General features: G+C 41.2%; 1 pseudogene; it reads left to right on the forward strand.

The window, feature by feature from the left end:
• The first annotated feature begins 7502 nt into the window (after nt 1–7502).
• LOC102432439 overlaps nt 7503–20893 on the forward strand; it is a 31253-nt pseudogene continuing 17862 nt past the window's right edge.

A 20893-nucleotide genomic window follows, 5' to 3' on the forward strand; every position in this document is an offset into this window, starting at 1 on the left:
CCTGATGCCTCGGCCAGAGGCGTCAACCTCCATCACCCTCCGATCGCGGGATCGGCCCCTTGCCCAGGCCTGACGCCTCCACCAGAGGTGTCCGGCCTGGGTAACGAACCCCCATCTCCCCCCGATCACCGGCTTCTGGGCGGCTTCTGGGGCTGGCCTGCAGCCCGGGATGGCGGCTGGCGCTGGCGGCTGCGCTGTCCCGCCCTGCCTGCAGTATGCAAATTATCTGCCATCTTTGTTGGCGGTTAATTTGCATATCATGCTGATTAGCCAATGGGAGGTGTAGCAAAGGTACCGTCAATTACCATGTTTGTCTATTATTAGATAGGAATAGTTTCAGGTATACAGAATAGTGGTTAGATAACCATATTCTTTACAAAGTGATTCTCTCTGACATTTCCAGTACCCAACTGGCACCATAAATAGTTATATTATTGGTTATATTGCCTATGTAGTATTTTACATCCTCACTATAACTGGCAATTTGTACTTCTTAATCCCTTTCACCTTTCTCACTCATGCCCTCAACCCCCCTCTCATCTGGCAACCATCAATTTGTTCTCTGTATTTATGAGAAACTTTATTTTTTTCATGCATTTTTATTGGGAAGTACTTGAAAAGGATATCATTTAATATCCAATTCACTGTGTATTGATTACCATCACCATGTAGCAATATGAATGTAGACAGAGTTTTTAACATGTGGACCACAAAAACTTTCAACTATCCATTATTTGTTTGCTTGTTTTATCTCCCATTTATCTTCTTTCTCACCCAGAGGAGCAGAGCAGTGACTTCTTAGGAGAACAAAAATGCAACTTTTTTATAAGCACTTTTTTCCTGAACTGACATTCCTATAGAAGTTACAGTGAAAGAAATTAAAGACTTACTAATTTTACCCAATGCATGTTGGAGCTAGGAGTTAAAGAGTAGTCCACACGTACTTTCAAGGTACTGAGGCAGTTTTTCTTTGTGGACAACCTTTTTTGGGGGCACACTGTATCCCATATTATTTACCCTTCCTCCCACCCTGTATCAGCTCACTTCCTTCTCTTCTCTGCCTTCCGGCCCCCCTGCCATTCCTTCTGTGTTTGATTAGAGTGAAACAGCCCAGAAAAGCTTCTGGCTGGTGTCCACTGAGCGACTTCCAGATACATGCATTGTGACAGCGTGGATACATGTCTTAATTTTACCTTAGTTCTGTCACCTGCAAAATGGCTCCTACTTCACAGGATTAGTAAATCTGCTAGTAAATCTGCTAATAAATGGAAAACTATAAGTAGGGCTCAAATTTTAGCAACAGGCCAGAGCAAACACTCAATTTATTTACTTAATAATTATTTATGAAGAGTCTGCTAAATATTAGGCACTACTTTGACCCATCAATGAGTCACAGAGATGAAGGGCCTTGCCCTTGTTGAGCTAACATTCCAGTGGGGGAAAGTGACCATGAATTGTGAACATAATACGAAGTATGTTAGTAGATGATAAGAGTGATGGGGAAAAGAGGACCACCATGTATGGGTGTAGGCTGCAATTTTTAAAGAGGATGGTGGTGGAAGGCCTCAAAGAGAGAATGATGTTTGGGAAAAGACATGATGGAGATAGGGATGTCTAGGAAGAGATTTTCCTAGGTAAGGGTAGCAGGTAATGTGAAGGCTCTAATGCCTGATGTTTGGGGAATAGCAAGGCACTTAGTCACCTCCTATGTTGATTCCATTTCTGATGTCATATTTCACCACTAGAGGCCCAATGCACAAAATTCACACAAGAGTAGGCCTTCCTTCCCCTAGCTGCCGGCACTGGCTTCTCTCTGGCACCCGGGACCTGGGCTTCCCTCGCAGCTCCGGCTTTGTCTGGAAGGTCGTCTGGAAGGATGTCTGGTCTAATTAGCATATTATACTTTTATTATTATAGATTAGAGGTGGGTGAACAAGGAGGACGGCTATAGGAGATGAAGTCAAATGGTAAGGAAGCCAGATCATATAGGGCCCTGTGAACCACTGTCAGGACTTTGACATTCACTTTGCAGGGTCTAAAAATTCCAGGATTTAAATTACATTTTAAAACGATTCCTCTGACTGCAGTGTTGAGACTAGACTAAGGGTTATTATTGCTCATTGCTGCAGCCTCCGATCCTAGGAAAATGGCTCTCTGGGAATGGGGGGTGCATAAATATTAAATGAATTGGGTAGTTTATTTAGAATAGGTTGTTTATCCAGACCACATACTGATATTGTTTTGCCTTTGTACATTTAGGTTTTCTCCCTTTGTTCACATTTTCTTCCTTGTGCTTACTAGGGTCTTCCAGGTGACAAGGAAAAGTCATTCAATTACCTTGAGTGAAAGGAGAAAACCTCAAAGGCCTTCCATCAAAGCAGTTGACATAAACTTGCAAATCATTTGGGCGAAACAATGGAGAAGGCTGGGCCTGTGGTTATGGGAGCTGCTTGCTCTGCCTGAAAGCATACACAGTGAAACTTTAAAAATGCTGAAATCAAGACACATCTGTGGCTGCACAGGATCAAGCTACATGTTCCTGAGGGCTGTTTAATGGCAGTTTACCATGAAGGTGCTGGAGAACTAAAGCAGCATGTGAGATAGTCTCAACTCTGCAGAGCAGGCATCACAGAAAGCTGCCCTGTCTTCTACTGAGCATTTGTGCCGTTTAGAAAAGGCTGCCCGCTCTGCGTGGTTGCTGCCCTGAGCCGGTGTGCTTGGCCTGGGTAAGCAGCAAGCTGTATTTCCATCCTCGCCTTCCCGCTCAGCCAGAGGTTCTTGTGCAGTGTGCAACCTGCACACCCATCTTTCAGGACACAGCAACACCCTGGCAAAATTGCCAAGTTTGCTTTTCTCTCGGCAGTAGGCAGGTCTTCCTTTTTGCTTGGGCAACCTTCTACTTTGGTGTACTCCGCTGCTTTCTCTCTCTGCTTTTTCTCTTCTGTCATCATGGACATAGAAATTCTATCTCTTTGTGTTTAGTTCAAGCTCCTTGGAAGAGAATTTGTGAGGTTGGCTAGTCACCTACTGTAAAGGTCGTGTTTAGGGCAGGTTGTTAGCTCTTATAACTCAGGAGCCCATTCCTACACCATTCAGCCCTGTCCAGAGCACGAATATCACAAACCCTAGTAGAGACTACACCCATTGAATAGTGTCCTGAATAATATAATCTTCAAGCACAGTGCTTTGTTCTGGATTACATCTTGAGTAAAGTGACTTAATTTATAGGAAAATACCTAATAATGTTATAGTAAAATTTTCCTTTTGGATACCCTGGGAAAGAAACTAAAATGCATAATAATCCAATATATACAGTGCTTGCATTTACCAAAGGGAAGTCATTAAGTGTACAGCTTAATAGTGAATACATGCAACCAATGAATGGACTCCTTGTATCATGCCTAGTACTAATTTACTTAGTCACCTTATTCCATTTCAGGTCCATATCAACTTACTTTGTAAATGTATGTTTCTGCATTTCTCTTCTTGCTGCCATTCACATGCCTTTATATCATCTGTTATTATAATTACCATCATGACTTTCTTTCTGGTATCTTGGTTTGAACCTTCCCCCTTTTTACTTTTTTATTTATTTTTTTAAAAATATATTTTATTGATTTTTTTTTACAGAGAGTAAGGAAGAGGGAGAGTAAGGAAGAGGGATAGCGAGTTAGAAACATCGATGAGAGAGAAACATCAATCAGCTGCCTCCTGCATGCCCCCTACTGGGGATGTGCCCGCAACCAAGGTACATGCCCTTGACCGGAATCAAACCTGGGACCCTTGAGTCCGCAGGCCGACGCTCTATCCACTGAGCCAAACCGGTTAGGGCCCTTCCCCCTTTTTAAAAGCATCTTTATATCACCACTAGAATGATCTTTCCAGAATACACATCTGACCACAGGTAACATCACCCTGACTTAAATTCTTTTTTTAAAAAAATATATTTTTATTGAGAGAGAGAGAGAGGAAGGGAGAGGAATAGAAAGATAGAAACATTAATGAGAATGGAACACCATTGATAGGCTGCCTCCTGCAGGCCCCCTACTGGGGACTGAGCCTGCAACCTGGGCATGTGCCCAGACTGAGAATCAAACTGGTGACCTCTTGGTTCATAGGTCGACGCTCAACAGCTGGGCCACACTGGCTGGGTGATTCTTTAGTGACTATTCCCTCAAGTTGAAACTTCAGCCCTAGAGTCTGCTATACAAGAAGCTCTACATAACTTAGTCCTCTTTTTGACATTCAAGGACTATTCCTGCTACACTCCTGAATGTTGGTTAATAACACACATTTTCTTAAACCTCTGAGCCTTTTGATATGATGGCAAGCCCTTCCTTCTTTTCTTCATTTGGCCAACTCCTATTTGACATAAAGGGTGCAGCCTTTGGGAAGCAGTCCTTACTCCATCTATAGACATAGTGCCTCTTTTTTGGGTGCTTTCAGTGTTTTGTGCTTCCCTGCATTGAAACATAATGTGACTGTGATAATTCTTGTTTCCATGCTTGTCTCACTCTACTGTGGGTTCCCCCCACCCATATTCATTCTTCTTATAAGTACTTAAGATTTTTTATTTTTCAATTGCAGTTTATATTCAATATTCTCTTATATTAGTTTCAGGTGCACACATAGTGATTAGACAATCATATACTTATATACTTGACGAAGTGATCCCCAGTTATTTCAAATATCCACCTGGCACCATACATAGTTTTACAATATTATTGACCATCTCCCCTATGCTGTACTTTACATCCCTGGGACTATTTTGTGACTATCAACTTGTAGTTATTAATACCTTCATCTTTTTCACTCAGTACCCCAACTCCCTTCCCTTCTGCCAACTATCAGTCTGTTCTCTGTGTCTATGAGTCGGTTTTCATTTTGTTTGTTTATTTTGCTCTTTAGATTCCACATATAAGTGAAATTATATGATATTTGTCTTTCTCTGTCTGACTTATTTCACTTAGCATAATACCCTCAAGGTCCATTCATGTTGTTACAAATGGTAAGATTTCATTCTTTTTTATGACCATGTAATATTCCATTGTATATATATATGAATTTTTTATCCACTCATCTATTGATGAGCACTTGTATTTCTTCCATATCTTGGCTATTGTAAATAATGCTGCAATAGCCAATGGATGCATATATTCTTTTGAATTAGTGTTTTGAGCATTGTGGGTTTCTTGAAGACAGCAACTCAGAGTACCCATCTATATAAGCCCAGCATCTTTCATCATGGCTGCTCAAAAATAACTTTACTTAAAAAATATTTTTATTGATATCAGAGAGGAAGAGAAATTGAGAGAGAGGTAGAAACATCAGTGATGAGAGAGAATCATTGATTGGCTGCCTCCTGCATGCCCCACACTGGGCATTGAGCCTGCAACCCAGGCATGTGCCCTGACTGGGAATCGAACCAGCGACCTCTTGGTGCATGGGTTGATACTCAACCACTGACCCACACTGGCAGGGCTCAAAAAGAACTTCAAATGGAAGTGAATGGAGTAGACCTTGTTCCTAAAGGTTCCTCTCCAAAAGACACTGAATATTTTGAGTAAAGTCTATTTCCTTTCCACTTCACCCTCAAACCTTTATTTTAGCAAAAAGAGAATACTGTTCCTTCTTTTCTCCTTCCTGTGTTTTACTCTATGAATTCTATTCTCTAGAACTTTTTAAAAATGTTGATTCTAAAACCTGATCTGTTGATTGAGAATCACTGAAATCTAAGGAAGTCTAAAAACTTGGATGATTTTTATTTTGAGTGCTTTAGTCTCTCAAGTTTGACTGATCTCAGATCTTACATATTGAACTTGCTTTAGCTTTTTGAAGGAGCTTATGTGTGTGAAGTGCAGTCTGTTTGAGAGTGAGGAAAGCCTTAACGGCTTTCAGACCTGAGCGGGAGTCCCTGGTTGTGGCCTGGAAGCAGGGGTCTCACCCAGGTGCTTGTTATGCTTTGATCACGCTTCCAGGCCTGGCCAATCACCTGAATGGAAGACAGTTATTTTTTCCCCTTTCAATTGTATTTTTTTCATTATATTTCACATACTAACAGAACCCCAATTCTTTACATGGTTGATTATCCAAACCTTCCCTGAGGTCTTATTTCCTTTCTCTCCCTACAATGAGCAAATCCCCTTTTATGTTAACACTTTAAAGTGTCTACAAGGCTTCCTCTATAATTCAGTTCAATGGCCGCCTGCTATAAGGAATTGATGAGCTGTTTGGTCTGATTAGCAGTGTTTCTTTCTTTTCCATACCTCTTAAGAAAGTATTCTACTGATGCGTCACCAATCTAAGATGCTCGTTTGTTATTTTATTTTAAGCAGGCTCTACATTATCATTTAATGGCATAATGGGATCCCTATTCTAGTTGACAAACACTGTGGTGCAAATGATTTAATTTACTAGCTCAAGCATTAGTCTACATATTATGGTACTGATCAGTCATCGCATACTAAAATCACTCATCCTTAATGTGATGATTTGGTATCCCTACAGAGAATTCCAGTCATCAGAATGTCATTAGATACAGTAAAAAAATGAAAATTACTATTACACAGCAGTAAACACTATTAACTGTTAGTTAAAATAGCATTTAATTTAGTCGTGCAAGAGTTTACGAATTTCCGCAGTTTACTTGGTCCTCAAGTAATTGTCACTGCAAAGTTAATGACACTTCTGCCAATGAAATGATAGAATGAGGAGGGGGCAATGATGAACTGGTGTTTTTATATGCAGATGCCATGATGTGACAGTACAGAGTGCTTGGCTATCTGGGATATTTCCTTGATAAGAAAAAGAAGTGTGTTGGTGTCCTAAAAATATGAAGCAGGATAGAAGAATTTGTTTGCCTCCAAAGTGCAGGGACCATTAAGCATAGCTGGGAGAAGGAGGAAATGATTTCTCCCAGGCTGCTTTTCTCTTCCTCCATCAGCTCTGGCATTGCAGAAGTCTGCAGCAATGCTGATAAACCGGGGCTGCCATAAAACTCCTGCAAGTGTCCTCAGCTGGGGATCTATTCTTGTAAGGAGTTATGGGCAGGCTGGAGAGTATATATTTTTGCACAAGGCTCACCAACCTCAGGCTTGCAAACAGCACCAGTTTAAGTTGCAAAGCATGCATCTGCCTTGAAATGGCCTTTCCCGGTTGCAGCCTGAGTCCAGCATTCCCCAGCTTTAAATAAAATCAGCAGCAACATCGACCATGCCTATAAATGCGGGCACTCTGTGGGTTACTTGGCTCGAGAGCTCTGTCTTCATCCAAGCTGTTGTGATTCATTTCCTTGTTTATGCTATAACTGCATGTTACTGAATTTGAGTTCTGTGCTTAAAATATTGACCTTAGCTATGGAAAGGGACACTAGGGACCCTTCTGTATATGTGAAAGGCAGTAAAAACAGAATAACAGACACCACCACTTCCTGCTTTGCTTATGCTTCTCATGCCAACCCAACAGGAAAATGATAGTTGGAAACAACCAGTCCTGGTACGACAATGGGTGAGGGAAATGGTGCTCAGTTTATAGGATCTTGAAGGAGGGCTCTAGTGAATGCCCATCCTAAATCAATGAAGTGGCAGTAACCTGGCAGCATGTGTATCTGTGGCAGTGTTTGCAGTCTGTATGTAATATGGTGCTGAGGGCCACCTTTCATCAAGAATATGCCAAGGAGAATTGCCTGGAAATGGACTCGTTGTCATCAGTGGCATGGCAGAGTGGGGACACTTGGCAGCCAACCGTGTACAGAGAATAAGGAGACCTGCATGCTTTTACCGAGGGGCAAGTCCTGGGGCTTGTGTGGTGCGTGCTTGGTCCCACTGCGGTTATCATCTGCACATGACATAGTCCCATCGGGGTGGGTCCTGAAATGGTATCATTCAGAATAATTGCATCTTTTACCTTGAATCTAACCCTGAGGAGATGTGGAAATTCGTAAACTCTTGCACTCTGTGACAAAAAAGGACACACATCTGCCACCTCTATCTGACTCAGGGATTACCTGTATTAATTTTTCAAGATGCATGTGACTAGATCCTGGGGTGACAGGATCCTGTTCCGCTGCCAGGGTGAGAGCCCAAGTGCAGATGATTCATCTGTGAAATGGATAGTTCTGGGTGATCTTTGGGGTCAAAAGTCTCTGAAACCACCCTCCTAGAAGTGTCACAGTATGGAGGGCCCCTGAATCCTTTCCCATTACAACTGCCCTTATCCTGCCTGTTGAGAAAATTAACAAAATGGGAATGTGTGGAAATCACATTAATTGCACATCTCACCTTGCTAATAATGCTGGGTAGGTCCCTGCAAGAGTCAGCCTTCTCCCTGTACCCTTCTCCCTCCAGAGGCAGCTTGCCTGGGATGCAGGGGCCAGCAGTATGGTTGAGCCACAGTCAATTCCTCTGTATTTTCAAGGGCCAGAGTCTAGCCTGGCAGTCTCTCTCTCTCTCTCCCTCTCTCTCTCTCTCTCTCTCTCCCTCTCCAGAGTTATGGCATTCACATTTCCATTTGTGTTCCCACACAGTCTTTGGTTAGCTTTTGACACATGGAAATTCTTTTGTTGGCATATCCCTAACTGAAAATTTCTGTCATGAGTTGAATACTCATCAGAAATAGCCAAATCCAGGGATTCAGCCCAGGACCAATTTCCATATAGCTAATGTTAGGAAGTGGAGTGAAAATGGAGAGGACCTGTGTATTAGTCAGGGTTTTCCAGAGAAACAGAAACAGTAAGGCTTGGCTCACATGGTTAGGAGGCCAAGAAGTCCTAGGGTCTGCTGTCTGCGAGCTGGAGAAGCAGAAAAGCAGGTGGTGTAATTTAGCTTGAGTCTGGAAGCCTGAGAACCAGGGGAGCTGGTGGTGTAAGTCCCAGTCCAAATCTGAAGACCCAGGAACCAGGAACATCGATGTGTGAGGGCAGGAGAAGATGGATGTCCCAGCTCAGTCAGAGAGCGAGTTCTCCCTCCCCCCAGCTTTGGTGCTATTCAGCCCTCAGTGGGTTGGATGAGGCCCACCTCACTGGGGAGAGTGATCTGCTTTGCTCAGCCTACGGACTACATACTGAACTATTTTCTTTTGGAGATACCCTCACAGACACGCCTGGAAATAGTGTTTTGCCAGCTATCAGGGCATTCCTTAGCTCAGCCAAATTGACACATAAAATTAACCATCATGACCTGTAAATCAACCAACCAGTTAATCCTTAGTAATTGGTTTTCTTCACTGTAAGGTATAGTGACTTATGAGATACTTTCTTAGCCTTCAGTGTTGATTTACATTGAAAACAATGTTCAGAAAATAAAGCATTTACATATATTATATAATATGTATTATATAATACTATTATTTCCTTATGTATCTTGTAAGATAGGTGTCCATTATGAGATTATATATATACTAGTATATGCCACAAAAAGCTTAAAGCTACTATCATTCTATCTTTTGTTTGTTAAAGAACACTGATTTACAATTTCAATACTATAGAGAGAGGCTAAGCAAGGCATCTACAAAGATTCTTAACCACATAGGACAGCAAAGACTTGAGACTTGTACAGACTTGGGGTGACCTGGGCAATTCAAACTTTCCATCTTTTGATATCATCCTGCTTTTCCTTGTTATTTTTTAAAATATATTTTTATTGATTTCAAAGGAGAAGGGAGAGAGATAGAAACATCAATGATGAGAATCATTGATTGGTTGTCTCCTGCACACCCCCTACTGGGGATTGAGCCCGCAACCAGGGCAGATGCCCTTGACTGGAATCAAACCCAGGACCCCTCAGTCCACAGGCTGACGATCTATCCACTGAGCCAAACTGGCCAGGGCTTCCTTGTTATTTTCCATTATTGTCCAGCTGGAATCCTCTACTCTGGCCAGCTTTGTCTCCTTATAGTACCACTAGCCTCCCTGGCTTTTCCTGTTCCGGCTTCTATAATCAATTCCTGTACCTTAAATGCCCCTCTCTTTTCCCTGTTTATCCAAATCTCATTCATCATAGGAGGCCTACCTTAGAGTTTCTCCTTCATAAAGACTTGCTTGTTCATTAATTCATTCCACCAATATGTACTGACATCCATTGTATGCTCACCTGTGTTGGGGACACAGGAATGAATCAGGTGTCGGACATCTATCTAGGGAGAATAATAATAGTTACCACTATTATTAACTATAGCACTATCACTAATAATAGGGCATCTACCGTAAGGGAGGCATAATTTAAGATGCTACAAAGATATTAACTCATAAGATCTTGAAATAAACATTTATCTTCTTTTTGTTTATTTTTTATTCATACTTTTTAAAATATGTTGTTATTGATTTCAGAGAGGAATGGAGAGATTGAGAGAGACAGAAACATCAATGATGAGAGAGAATCATTGATTGGCTGCCCCCTGCATGACCCCTTCTGGGCTCGAGCTCGAAATTGAGCATGTGCCCTTAAGGGGAACTGAACCCGGAACCTTTCAGTCCACAGGCAATGCTCTATCCACTGAGCAAAACTGGCTAGGGCTGTTTATCTTCATTTTATAAATTGGGAAACTGAGGGAATAGAAGTAAAGCGACTTGTCTTTGGTCACACAGCTATTAAGTTAAAGGGTTGGCACTTGAAACTTGGCAATCTGCAGAAGGAGCAAGACAAATGTAGACAAATTTTTCTAAGTTTCAGAATCAAAGTGCCAAGTAGTTAACAAGTTCTTGTAGGGTCTGTTTTTTTCCTGCCACTAGGGGAAAATTGCCTATATACACATGGGCTTGCTGGGCCTTGAAGAGTTAGAAGATGGAACAGTGAGTGTAGTGGTTTAGCTCACAGTTGGCAGGAGGCCCAAATTTGAATCCCAGCTCCATGCTCATTAGCTATGTAAATTTGGGCTAATTAATTACTATTTTTCTGCCTCAGTTTCTCACCTATTAAATGTGGGTAATGATGATGATGATGCTAATGTCTTCACTGTAAGAATTAAATGAGAGGGTGTATAGTATAATAAAAATGTAGGATAAAAAGTGCAATGTAAGTGTAATTAATATTAGGGTAGAGATGGAATTATGTAAAATATTTCTGTATGTGATGTGATGTGCTGTGCTGTGTGTGTGTGTGTGTGTGTGTGTGCGCCTTAAGGAATCTGAATGTCCTGCACTGGAATAGTCATTGGACAGATCTATTACATATGCCATGGCAAGGCTCTGAAGTTTTCACTGAGCATGATACTGTTTTTAACTGCAATGTAACCTCACGGGACTGTCTTTTCATATTTGATGCTCCATCAATTGACTATTTGACACAATTATCACATAAACATGATTTATCTGAGGACATCCAGGGATAATTTGTTCCCAGCACTTTCAGTACTTGACTCTAAGCTTATTCTTTAAGTCAGGCCCTTTCCCGCGACTCCTGTGATCTTTGTTAACATGGAGCAAACAAGTCATGTCCACAGCTGTCTACACAACCACAGACAGGAGGAGTTGGTCATTTTATCGATGTAGTGCATGAGCAGAGTTGAGCTCAGCAAATGCTTGGTGTAAATAAAACAACCCAGTTTTTCTAGAGAAGATAACAGTCTTTGGAAGAAATGATTAAATATTAGGGGTGTAATGGACCTCTCATCTACCTTTTCTTTTTTTGCAGGTTCTTTCCCATTTCCACCACCACCAATTATAATAACACGATTCTATTTTCAGTATTCATGGCTCTAGAACATCTTCACAAGGAATCTTAGTGTTTTGGCATTGGGTGGTTGCTTTGGATATACAACACTCACCTGAAGCCTACTGTGCCCTACCAGGTGGATCTGAGTCTTACAGGGAGTTCTCATCTGGTTGAGATATAATGTAGCCTTCTCCTTAAGCCTTATCTCAAGACTACAGACATCAAGAGTAGAATAATCAATTCTGATGAGCTAGAAACTCTTTTTACACATCTTGCAGTTCTAAAGAACTTGATATAAGGTGGGTCTATTTTTGGCATTTTCCAAGGGGGAAGGTATTTCTGGAGGTATCTGAAGATCCATGCTATAATGCCACCTCACAACTTGATTTGACATGGACCTAAAGGACAGTATTATAATGAATACATTTAAAGTCTAGTTAACATGTATCCTGAATGTGTTGATATTTATTTTGGTCCATTTATTTTTAGTTGATGTTCCCCCCTCCCTGTCCCCTCTTCCCTCAAGTAAGGATGGTTTTTCCAGTACCTTTGCTAGATTGCATTTCCCTTAATGAATCCATTCTTTAGGAATAGAGTTTCTCTATAAAGAAGTCACTTATATGAGGCAGAAAAACAAAAGTGAAACACACACACACACACACACACACACACACACACATCAGAACAAAAGTTAAAATGAAGGAAACTATCCTGGAGTCCAGCTTGGAGAGGAGACATGGCATAATGATTGAAAGCCAGGACCCTGGAAGACAGACAGCTTCCAGGATTGGTGTTGTGCCAACTTCGCCCTTCCCTTCTTCAGTTTCTTCTCTGCAATGTTATGTTAATAGCCTTACCTCAAAGGGCTGTTCAGAGGCCCAAACAAGTTAGCCAACTCAATAAGTTAGAAGGATGCCTGGAACATAGAATGCTGTTTTCACACTGTCAGTAGCAAACCTTCCTAGCTACATGTTTTTGTGCCCATCTCTTATGTTCATTTCCCCGACCCCTTTGAATACTCAGTGTCCTCTTGCTTTCTAACTGAATTAGAAAACTAGGACAAATAATTAAACATTAGTTATTTATCCTTGGTTGATGGACTGGTGGTCTTTTATTATGAACAAGTTCAGTCCATGGGTTACCTGTCTTGGATATTTGACACTGTATAAACCTGCTCGGCTGCCATAACTGAATGCCACAGACTGGGTGGCTTAGACTTTGAGAAATTTGTTTTCTCACAGTTCTGGAGGCTGAAAGTCCAAAATCAAGATGGTCACAGGGTTGGTTTTAGGTGAGCACTTTCTTCCAGGCTTGCAGGTGGCCGCCTGTGTTCTTACTGTGTCCTCACATGGCCTTTCCTCTGTGCATGTGTGAGGAGATAGATACATCTGAGGTCTCTTCCTCTTCTTATAAGGATCCCAATCCTATTGGGTTAGGGTCCCACCCTTATGACCTCATTTAACCTTAATTACATCCCTAAAGGCTCTATTTCCAAATATAATTACCTCAAGGATTAGGGCTTCAACAGGAACTGTAGACTGAAGGTTTCTTTGTTAATAGGCAGTAAGAAATTTTAGGGCACGATGATGACACAATGCTTCTTAAACTTGAATGCCCCTGAATCCCCTGGACATCTTGTTAAAATGCAGATTCTGATTCAGCAGGCCTGGCTGTGGCCTGAAATTCTGCATCTAACAAGCTCCAAGGCAATGTCGTTGCTTCTGATCCACGCACTACATGTTGAGGGAGAAGAGGGTGCAGGGAATATGTGAAATCACACTATGCATTGGTTATTCCAGAAGGATGAAAAGATAGGGCCTTGTGATTTTTCAGTTGTTGAAAGGGTGAGAGTGGGCAGGAGAATGAAGGAGAGAATAATGAAAAGAGAGAGTGAGGTCTCTGGAGTTGATGGAGGATGGCTGGGAGAAGTGGGGTGATTTGGGTGGTTAGGAGCGGGGTGGAGATGAGCAGGCTGGTGACTTGTGAGACATTGTGTTCTGTCTTCTTCTGACTGTGAATTCTGTTCCACCACAAGCAGGGTGTGCTGAAGTGGCTGATGGGGCAGAGCTCTTTTGATGAAAGACCAGGGATGGGGGGAAGTCCAGGAACAGAATGAGAGACAGGGACTGGGAATAGGGGGACTCTGTTTCACACATTACTTGATAATTTAAAAGAGTTAAAAGTTTCACTGGTGGTTTGTATAATCATGTCAAAATATCTCCACATGTGAGTGGATGGGTCAGTACGGCCATGTTGGAATGTCATGTTCTGCTGTAATGGCACCAAAAGCTGGGCCTGCACAGTCTCCTCAAAGCCTCAGCCTTTACTTCCCTGCTCTGAACTTCCTCTGTGCCCTAAGTCCCCAGATTTATATTTTATGATCTTGTCATATTTGATGTAAACTTGTATTTATGTCCCTGGAACCCTAAAATATGCCCCTCTGATTCCTAAATTACCTCTATCCCTGGCTGAGCAGTTTATGATTGTAAAGTGTGTCTTGGGACAGCATAATGCTCATTAATAGAGATATTGTTATAAATGTCGATACTGCTTGATCTGCTTTATTTAAACGGTATTTGATTGTTATTTCCCAGTGTAGGCTCCAATTTTCCTTATACATTTATTAGAATTACCCCCTGGGCTCCTTCTGATACCACACTCTGCTAGGCAGAACATTGTTCCACACCCCCCTTTTTAAAAAAATTATGTGTATGTGTTTTCAGTGTATTGTTAAATATAAGAGAGAAGCAGTTGTCAATAACACTTAAAGAAAATTTTAAATAATTAATTTTCCCAAGGTAAAGCTTTTAGGTTAAACAAACAAACAAAGCAAATAAAAAACAGAATGAGGAAAGCAAATGTAAATAAGAGCTAGAGATAGAGAAATCAGAATGCCAAAATCAAGTTTGTAAATCAATCCTTAATTATAACAGGGAGGTTCCCCCCACCCCCCACATATATATCAATATCTACAATTTACTTGTGTGTTGGAGATATTTCAGTTGAAGTCCATAGCACAGTGTAGAAATAGGTAGGTGCTAAACAAATATTAGCCATGATTATCATGTTTATCTGAATTTAAATCGGAGTCTATACATCAGTTGTTTTCCATTATTGACACAAATGAAGTGCCAGACATGGTGTTAAGCATTTTAAATTCATTGCCTTAATCCTTTCACCAATATTATGAAGCATCATTTTTAATCTCACCCTATATGTTTTTATTTCAGACCTATTTTTCATCTCTAGAAGTTTGACTTAGGGTCTTAAATATTGTATGTATCTCTCTTTGGCATGCTTTTGCTTTCCTCTTCCTTCTTGAATGTATAGAATACAGTTTTAGCATTCTCATCTACTAATTTTCTACTCTGTATCATTTCTGGGTCAGTTTTGATTGATTTTCTTCTTGTTACTGGTCATAGTTTCCTGCTTTGCTGCATGCCTAGTAATTTTTGATGGGAACCTTGATATTGTGAATTCTACTTTGTTAGGTCCTATATATTCTTTTATTGTGTTAGATGTTCTTAAGTTTTGTGCTGGGATGTAGTTCAGATACTTAGAAACATATTGATCCTTTTGAGGCTTACTTTTAAACTTTGCAGATGGGACCAGAACAGCTTTTAGTCTGGTCCTAATTGTTTTCTTCCCACTGACACAACACACTTCTAAGTACTGCTACCACTGCTCCATGTATTAGGAGGTTTTTCCACTTTGGGAGGTGGGAACGTGAACTATTCCAGGTATTATTTAGCTCCAGGTACTGTTCTGCCTATTCGTTTTGGGCAGTTCTTTCTTGACCGCTGGTAATTTCCTCATAGGCATGCTGTGATCAATACTTAGCTGGACACTCAATGCGGACCCACTGCAGATCTCCAGAACTCTCTCTGCAAACTCTAGCCTTGTGGACCTCTCTGAACCCTGAGCTCTCAACTCAGGGACATTGCTGAGCTACTTCTGAATTCCCCTTGCCTACATGGTGGCATGGGAACTCTCTGCAGGTAGATTGCTGGACAAGTATAGGCTCAAATTATTTCCCTTCACAAGGGATCTAATATTTGAGATCTATTATTTCATATATTTTGTCCTGTTTCTTAGTTGTTTAAATCAAGAGGGTAAATCCAGTTCTTATCACTCTATAATGACAGAAAGTGGGCATTCTGAAGTAGTATTTCTATTCCCACTTTAAGGATGAACAAGTAGAAGGGTAGAGTGATTCATCAGAACCTAGCCTGTGGTAGAGCCCTGCTGCCTGCACACCGTGCACCTAACAATCATCGAACACTGACTCCTAAGCTTTTATGTCCTTAATACAAGGCCAGACCTATAAGTTCTCATATTCAATCTTTGACTCCTTCTCTATCCCAAACAGTAACTAGTTTGGAAGGTTAAGATTATTTAGTTTAAAACCTGTAAATAGTTTTTAAATAAGTAAATAATGCTCATAATTCCTTAAGGGAAAACCCTGATTTTTGATGATCACTCACCCTCTATTTTTCATGTATAAAGGAGTGTGTTGATCCCTCCTGCCATTTTCTTATTAAACATTTATTTATGGAAGAAATTTAAGAAATTTAAAATTTAAAATAAATTTGAAGAAAACAGAATTACCACTAAGAATTATAGGAATAAAGAATTATGGGTTAAGAATTATAGCACACCAATCATTTGGATTTGACAAAGCTTTTATGGCATGCAGTTGACAGCTGAGATATAGAACAATAAACTTACTATTATGTACAATTTTCTTTATTTTAAATATATTTTTATTGATTTCAGAGAGAAAGGGAGAGGGAGAGATAGAAATATCAATGATGAGAGAGAATCATTGATCGGTGGCCTCCTGCATGCTCCACACTGGGGATCAAGCCTGCAACCTGGGCATATGCCTTGGCCAGGAATCAAACCATGATCTCCTGATTGACACTCAACCACTGAGCCACTCTGGCTGTGCTATGCACAATTTTCTCGCTAGCAGTAATTTTACCCCTTTCTCTCCATTCAAGAAAACATCACACCCAAAAAGAGTGACATTATAATAGGGATAACCCAGAATCTCCTTTAGTTTATAAGTAAAAAAAAAAAAAGTTGAGCCTCTGGTACTTAAATTATGACAACGCATCATCAGTGTGTTGCTATGACAAGGGGCTGGGAGCCTCCACTTTGATGGCAGGAGTGTGACACAGATCTCAGTTTAGTCACTGTCAGTCTGCTAGGGCTGCCATAACAAAGTACCACACTGGGTGGCTCAAACAACAGATACTTACTTCCTCACAGTCCTGGAGGCCAGAAGGTAGAGATCAAGATGTCAGCAGAGTTGGTTTCTTCCGAGGCCTCTCTTCCTACCTTACTGATGCTGCCTTCTCGCTGTGTCCTCACATGGTCTTCCCTTTGTGCATGTCTGTGTCCTAGTCCCCTCTTCTTAAAAGGTTACCATTCCTATTGGATTAGGGTCCACCCTAAGACCTCTCATTTTAGCTTAATTAGCTATTTAAAGACTCTTCCTTCAAAAATAATCACATTCTGATGAATCACAAGTTAGGACTTTTTTTTTTAAATATCTTTTTATTGGTTTCAGAGAGGAAGGGAGAGGGAGAGAGATAGAAACATCAATGATGAGAGAGAATCATGGATCAGCCGCCTCCTACATGACCCTAGAGGGGATCAAACCTGTGACCCAGGCATGTGCCCTTGACTGGAATTGAACCCAGGATCCTCCAGTCCGCAGGCTGATGCTTTATCCACTGAGTCAAACTGGCCAGGGCCACAAGTTAGGACTTTAACATAGGAATTTTGGAGGGACATAATTCAGCCCATAACAGCCATGAATGTCTGGAGAAGTTAAGCTGTCTATTAAAAGCTTTCTGTTCTGCAAAGCTCACTTGTTTGACTGGGGCATCTGGACTTAAGAACAAGTTGGCTGGTTCAGGCCATTACAGGTAACTTATCACTGCTCTGGCTGCTTCTCTGGTTAGGAAACTGGTATTTCTGCTGCTCTTCCAAGTGAGAGGAATCAATTCTTTCCTGGGGCCGAGGGCCCATTTAATCAATCTTCTGGGCGTGTACTCAGCAGTACCACGGTACTTAGCAAAGGTTCATCCTTCACAAACCAGGGAGCGCCTAGTTCTCAGTCATTTACTTAGAAGATCAGCCTGACCAGCTTGCTTGTTTCTGAGAATGCAAAGGGTTTTGCAGGGAAACTTCATCATCTCCCTTGTTACCTTCTCTCTCCCTCCTGCATGGTTCAGCAGGGGCAGCAGCCAGATCAGGGAGGGCATGAGATGGCAGAGGCTACCCCTTGGCACCTGTCTCAGATGTAGCCTGACTGCCAGGGTGCCACAGCCAGCAGCCCAGAGAGACCAGCAGTGCAGAGCAGGATAGCATGCAAGCCTTTCTCAGTGAGACATCTACAGAAGGATTTTCATTGTGTGGGGGGTAGGGGGCCAGGAAGAAAATGAGGCATATTTTCTGTGACAAAATTGGGCTATGTCTTCCATTTCTAATAGACAGTTTTCTTTTTGAATCTGATATCTTATTTATTTCTGAAACATATTTGAATCCCTACTTTATTACTTCAAAAATGTATAGTAATCCTAATTCCTGGTTGTGTTTTATTTAACCCAATCTACAAATGTAGCTCATAAACATTAGTGGAAATGAGTTTACATTTTAAAATCTATTAATCTAACCCTGCTCATTATATAAGTGAATTGATAAATAGCAAATAAATCAAACTATGTGCAACAATAAAACAAATTAACCAGTATCATTTAAATAATTGCCCACGCTAACAGTCATAACAAAGCCTAACAAATGAACACTTCAAGGGGGTTCTCATTTTAATTCTGTCCTTACGTAAATAGCACCAGACTTCAAACAGATTTTGGAAACCATGTGAGGAAACCATTGGAAATCAAGGAATGGAGTTTTTCCCACTCCAGTGGATGTTGAAATTTGGACCATCCCTAAAGGAAGGCCGGGTTCCTTGGCTGACATCCCTGAATTCCTCTCCCTTTTCCAGTTTTTAAGGAACAGGGCACCTTAAGCTCAATGCCATGCATTCTCTCCAGGTCATTTTCTGCTCTCAGGAGCAGGTGGACAGTGCAGCAGTGTGGGTAGGTGGGTGGGTGGAGAGACATCAAGCTTGGTGGACATCAAGCTTTGTTAACTCATTTGACTATTTCCCAGTAGTACAACTTTGATTATGCAGGCCTCAATTTCTTCATCTGTAAGATTGAGGTATTGATGGAGATGATCTGAAAATGACCAGATGTGATAATGCATGTGAAGCACTCACAGCTGGCTATTGTGTGTTGAGTAAACGGTCAATGCCACTTCCATTACTACTACTACTGCCACTGCCCTGAAGCACATATGTCCTTCCCTTCCCCACTGCATTCTTTTTCTTTTTAGTTTTTTGGACATTCTACTTTGCTCTCGAGATATAGAATTTACATACCTCTAAATTCTGAGTGTGACATACTATAAATACAGGAGTGGATGTCAAATGTTTTTTTCAACCACATGTGCTATGCAAAGTGGAGTTATTAATATCAGGAATAATAACCCATCTAAAGACCTCGCAATCAAAAGTTTAAATCTGCCTCTGCTGTTCGTGGGAAACATTTCTGAACGACCCAAAGGTGCAGTGCATGTTCCGTGTGCTCAGATCTTTGAGGATTGTGTTCATTCATGCAGTCACTCAACCATGTAATCCATTACTCGTGTCTGTAAACAACTTTAAAAAAAATCTTCAGGCCAACAGAATTCTCTCTGGCCCTCCATATTTTTTACCACTTCTCCTTCTCAACCTACCACTTTTCTTTTCTTTTCTTTTTTTTTTTTTGAGATTTTTATTTTTTTTTATTTTTATTTTTTAATTAAATCTTTATTGTTCTGATTACATTTGTTCCTCTCCGCCCTCACTCCCCACCCACTGTCCTCATCCATAGGTGCACGATTTTTGTCCATTCTCTTCCCGCATCTCCCATTCCCCTTCCCCCCCCCCCAAGAATAGTCAGTCCATTCCCCTTCTATGTCCCTGATTCATTGTAATCACCAGTTCATTCTGTACATCAGATTATTTATTCACTTGATTCTTAGATTCACTTGTTGATAGATGCATGTTTGTTGTTCACAATTTGTATCTTTACCTTTTTCTTCTTCCTCTTCTTAAAGGAAACCTTTCAGCATTTCGTATAATACTGGTTTAGTGGTGGTGAAGTCCTTTAGCTTTTCCTTATCTGTGAAGCTCTTTATCTGACCTTCAATTCTGAATGATAGCTTTGCTGGATAAAGTAATCTTGGTTGTAGGTTCTTGCTATTCATCACTTTGAATATTTCTTGCCACTCCCTTCTGGCCTGCAAAGTTTCTGTTGAGAAATCAGCTGACAGTCGTATGGGTATTCCCTTGTAGGTAATTGAGTCTCTTTCTCTTGCTGCTTTTAAGATTCTCTCTTTGTCTTTTGCTCTTGGCATTTTAATGATGATGTGTCTTGGTGTGGTCCTCTTTGGATTCCTTTTGTTTGGGGTTCTCTGCGCTTCTTGGACCTGTAAGTCCATTTCTTTCACCAGGTGGGGGAAGTTTTCTGCCATTATTTCTTCAAATAGGTTTTCAATATCTTGCTGTCTCTCATCTTCTGGCACCCCTATTATTCTGATATTAGTGCGCTTGAAGCTGTCCCAGAGGCTCCTTACACTATCTTCACACTTTCGGATTCTTTTTTCATTTTGCTTTTCCAGTTGGGTGTTTTTTGTCGAATCTTTGGTTTGATTCTTGTGCTCCTCTGGTCTGCTATTGGGTATAATATTCTTTATTTCAGTCCGTGTATGTTTACTTTCTAATTTCTTTATCGTAGCATCGAGGGTCTCATTAGTTTTCGTGAGGCTCTGCTCAAGTTTATAGCAAGCCCTCAAAATTGGGATTCTTAGCTCCATATCCTCCATTTCTGTCATGTTTTTTTGTCTCCGCATCTTTTATGCTTTCTTGGTGCACCCCCTTGTGGTCTTTGTGCGCAGTCTTGTTCTAGCCAAGCCTTAATTGTTGTAGTTAACACTAGAGGGATTTGACCACCAGGCCGACTGGCTGTAGGAATCAGCTGTGTGGAAAACATCTGTCTTCTGGGAAGGCGCTAATCCAGCCTTTCCTGAGGCGATCGGCAAATGGCTCTGCGCAGGGCTTGGGCAGGGCGGGATCAACAGGGCGGGTGGGCGGAGGGAGCAGTTATGGCTGCTCTCAGTCCCGTTCC

Source organism: Myotis lucifugus, unplaced genomic scaffold (genome assembly GCF_000147115.1).
Source record: "Myotis lucifugus unplaced genomic scaffold, Myoluc2.0 scaffold_107, whole genome shotgun sequence".
NCBI classification, from domain to species: Eukaryota; Metazoa; Chordata; class Mammalia; order Chiroptera; family Vespertilionidae; genus Myotis; species Myotis lucifugus.